Source organism: Rousettus aegyptiacus, unplaced genomic scaffold (assembly GCF_014176215.1).
Source record: "Rousettus aegyptiacus isolate mRouAeg1 unplaced genomic scaffold, mRouAeg1.p scaffold_m13_p_2, whole genome shotgun sequence".
Classification (NCBI taxonomy): Eukaryota; Metazoa; Chordata; class Mammalia; order Chiroptera; family Pteropodidae; genus Rousettus; species Rousettus aegyptiacus.
Window position 1 is genome coordinate 144,857,929 of NW_023416295.1, and position 4,832 is coordinate 144,862,760.

At 37.9% G+C, this 4,832-nt stretch overlaps 1 pseudogene; it reads right to left on the bottom strand.

Annotated features, from left to right (window-relative positions):
* Positions 1-268: 268 nt before the first annotated feature.
* Positions 269-387, bottom strand: LOC118614354 (annotated as a pseudogene).
* Positions 388-4,832: the final 4,445 nt, after the last annotated feature.

The following is a 4,832-nucleotide window of genomic DNA, read 5'->3' on the forward strand; positions in this document are numbered from 1 at the left end:
GCGAGGACCTACGCATATATTTTTCATTGTCCTGCCTAGTCCTCTATGCTGTAGAGGGAAGAGAAAGGTGCAGAGTTATTCCCCTACCCGGGTACTCCATGTGTATGTTCTATATATCAGTATGATTTACCCAGATATTTTCCTTCTTTTTATTTTTTTTTAATTTTAATTAAATTTTTTTTTTTGGGTGGGGTGAGCTAACCCTCGTTTGACCTCACAGATTGCAAGGGCCTTGTCAGCTTACAATTTCTTATTTTTTAATTTTTTATGCCTACAGCACCTGGTCTTCCTAGGTGGTCTCCCATTCAAGTACTGACCAGGCCCGACCCTGCTTAGCTTCTGAGATCAGATGGGATCGGGCTTGTTCAGGGGAGGATGGCTGTAGATATTTTCCTTCTTTTTAAATTATGAAAACCTTGAAGTTATTTTTACTGTGGACAGGGAATCTCAATAAGTATCATTATTTCTAAAGAGCTTGTGTCAGTTTTTTCATATTATTTCTAAAGAGATTGTGTCAATTTTTTCAATTCTTTCACATCACCCAATATATTCTACATTTGAAGAAGTTAACAATTGATGCAGGTACTTCTACATTTAAAGGGGATTCAGTTGCATCATTACTGACACCAACTTTTTAAAACACACTTATTGTTTTAGAGGAGTTTGAGATTTACAGAAAAGCTGTAGTACAGAGTTCCCATATACTGTCCCCCACAGTTTTTTTCTATTATTAATATCTTATATCCATATGGCACATTAATTACATTATAATTAAAGAACCAGTATGGATACTTTATTCTTAACTAAAGTCTATACTTTATTTGATTTCTTAGTTTTTCCTTAATATCATTCTTTTTTTTTCTGTTCTAGGTCCTCGTCCCGGATACCCCATTCCATATTATATCTTCTTAGGCTCCTCTTGACTATGACTATTTCTTAGACTTTCTTGTTTTTATGATCTTACAAGTTTGAGTACTGCTGACAATGACTCTTAACCATATATTTCAGGCCTTCTTTTTAGAAGAAAATGATGAGACCCATCCCCCCCCCCACACACACAAATAAAATCCCATGATGTGAAGAAAGATATCCTTATTGGGAGCTGTAATATAGGTAAGGCTCACAAAGGGTAACCAAGGAACTCTAACAAGAGATGAGATTCCTTCAGCACCCTGGGCCCTTTTGGCAAACCAGCTCATAAAGTAGGTAAAGAGATTGAACAGTGGAAAAGACCATGTTATATTATCAATTGTGTTCATGGCAATTAAATATTTTTCTTAATGAAGGAGAAAGAGGGAAAGTAGTCATCAAAAGGCTTGAATATTATTTTATATATTTGAGTTTTATTTCATTTATTCTTAAAATGATTTTTTAACACACACGTAAAACTTTACATCTTAAACCTAATGCCTGAGACCTTGTGTATTGGAATAAATCTAAACTGTTTTACAGCCTATTCTTTCATAAAAGGCCAATTTTCATCAGAAGTATCAAGATCAAAATACATATAAGTATTACTCGTAGACTCCAAGAAGTGATTCAGTTATGGTAACATTGTTTAGCATCACTTGCCAATGACAAGATGGCCTTAAGTGTTTATTATAACCCCGAGTTTCTGTTTCTATTAATACTTGAAGGGATTGAATCATTGACTTTTTGAAGCAACTTCACCACAGTCTATGAAATGATTACTTTTCATCATTTCAGCATCATTATTGGTCTTGTACCTTATGGCCTAGAACCCGTCCTTCACTTTTTCTGCAGTTGTTCAGGTTTACTAAACTTCCTGAAATAGATGTACCATACTATGCAATTTATTTTACTTTAGGCAAGACATTTCCTGTGGGGGGAAATGTCCTTTGCTTCACACCAAAGAAGGTGAAACTTTTCAGGGACTTTTAAATCAGGGGGGAATGTGGCTAAACGATCAGTCAGAAGGCATTTATTTCCTTTAATACCTGACATTTAGTTCCCCAAACCAACAACTCTTTCAGTTGGTCAGCTCACATCGGTGCTACACTTGCACTTTGCATTGAAGCCCCTTTTAGCCAGTGTGAAATGTATGAAGCTATAGCAGGCTAATGTGAGGGGGAGACAGATGGTAGTTCTTCCTTCCTCTTTTGATTAGTTTGAGTTTAAAGATTTCATTCTGATAAAAAATTTGGTGACTGTGTGTATCTGTTTGTAGTTCTTGCTTTAACCAAAGCTGTTTATACTTTATTGCCTCAAAGCAATTAAATGGAGTGAAGATGCTGAGTTCCTAATTTGGCAAATGCATTAGGAACATGTAGTGACTCGCTGGCTCATAATTCACCTTAAAAAAATATTCTACTAGGAGTGTGAAACAACACATTTGTACAGTGGTGAAAGACAAAGCATTTTCTCATGCCATGAGGGAAAACAGAGCAAGGAAGGTAGACTGAGTTTCATTACATACTTTTAGAGTGAGTGTTAATTGCAGTGGACAGCCTCGGATTTGAAATGTGATTCCAGTGTTTATCAGAACTTCCTCTGTCCATTCCTTTGTTCCTTCATCAGTCCTTTATCCCTTTGTTCTTCTTTATAGTTTCCATTATATTGGTCAATTAATTATACTTTGGTTACTTCTGTACTCCAAAGGACCTTTATACATCTTTACTTTTTGATTCAAATATTATTTCTAAGATCCAGAACCAAAATTTATCAGTTTGCATTGCCTGAGAATTTTTTTTTTTTTTTTTAACCAGACACCAGCATGTGACTCTTGCAAACAGTGCTTTGGGGATGGGTGTGGGAGGGATGGTCCGGGGATCATGATTTGTATAATAAAGTACCCTGGCTAAGGCTACAGTAGGAAGAGTAGGTTCTTGCACCCTTCCCAGAAAGCCTGTTTAGGTGCTGCCACAGGCTGGAAAAATTTCCATGTAAGGGCTCAATTCAAGTCAGGGTTACAGATCAGTTGCCTTGGGTTTTACCGCAAATGTAAATAAGAGAACCCACCATACAGAGTCATCTGTAATTTCCCCATTAACTAGTCCCTTCACTCCAAGTGCACACAAGCCAGAATGAATGGCTGCCACCCAGGCAGCAGCCCTGGCATGAAGAGAGAAAGAAAGAGACATTAGGTTTTTGGTTGGTTGGTTTGTCTGTCTTGGTTGGCTTTGGGATGAAAAGAATAGGGGTAGGCTTGTCTTACCTCTTATTACAAATGTACCAGCAGTTTTGGTGTTTGTTAGTTTTTAAATCTTTTTTTTTTTTTTTTCGGTTGGGGGGAGGCGAGGCATTGACATTTTTAGCCATGTGTTTTAGAAACCTGGTGCTAATGTTTAAGTTAAAATAGGCATAAAGGAATATTAGGGTATCATGCTACAAGTAAGCTAGCAAATGAGCAATAGACAATAAAAGGGAAATGAGAGAGTTTCTCCATGCCCGTTTTGGATATTTATATGGATTTTGGAGCTCTTCATGTGCCTCCAACCCACCCACACAACACCATTAAAAAATATGGTGTGTGTATCAAATACAGTCTGAATTTCCATGAAAGCATTCCAAAAGAAACTGTGAGTTGCCCATGTAGCCATTTTTTTTCCCCTGAATTTTCCTGTGTAAGTGGAAAAAAAGAGCTGTTCTGGTTTCAGCCACACTCGGACATACTGGCTTCATACCTGTTTCAGAATGTGCTTGCATAGTACTAACGGCCTTCTTTAAAGAAAGTGCCTCATAAGAAAGGACAATAGGCTAATTTACTTTATAATAAATAGAAGGAAAATGATATTAAAAGGATTATAAAAACACATTATCTCTCTTTTCACCCCCTCTCTGAATATTGAATGCCCATCTCAGGAACAATCTTGGGGAACCACAGGGCAAAATTCCAGGACACAATTCTTTTCTTTAATTAATAAAATCTGATCTGATTCTAGGTGCCCTGGGTGCTTTTCTTGTTCTGGATATTGATAGAATATGTAGCCTGAAGAAAACCGTGCTGTAGAACAAATGGTCTCTTTTCTATTCATTGCAGCGTCTGTCCTGTGGCATCGTTTTGCCATGCAAATGTGACAAAGCAGCAAGCACATGCATGTGTGAAGGCTGCTGTAAACTGCAGGAGGACAAGTGAGGTGTGCTGTTAGGGCTTTTGTCTTTGGGGGCAGTATGAAGTGAACTTGAATTTAGGTGTCTTTACACCACATTAAAAGTTACAAAATGTTTTAGGTGAATTTGTGGCTATTTTTTTTTTTTCATGAGCAGAAACCTCAATGTGTGGTTAGTAAAGTCTGAGGGAAATATCAGCTCCAGCTGATCTAGAAGAGAAAATGAAAGCGTACATCCCTCTATCTCCATCAGAGCCTTCTTATCTAGCAAGGGATACTCTGGTGGTCCTCTTTGGGACAGCAAGGAATATGATATGGCCAAAGGATTTTTTGTGAGTGTATGAAGTAAAATAGCCTGCAACCTTAAGTTAGGCCTTGCCTCCTTTTTCTTTATTCTTCTTCCCTCATTCTCTTATTCTTCCGAAGGAGACGTGCTCTGAGCAGGCTTTATTGGGTTTCTGCCAAGCACTGTGTGAGATTACTAAATAGCCTCCCTGAAGCCCACTCGAACCCTGGGGAATAGAAACAGCCCTCTACTCCCAAACAGATTTTACCACGTGCCTCTCTCTCCCACAACCACCCTCTCATTTGACAAATATAGGCTTGGAAACTTTCCCCTCTCCAGTCTGGCATTCAATTTTGATACCTGACTCTGATAGTTAATCAAAGTGTCCTGAGATCTATAAGCAGGAAATGATTCTAATTTCTCCATCAGAGGCATTTAAGAAAAGGGAGTTGAATTAACTGGAAATCAGAGTGCAA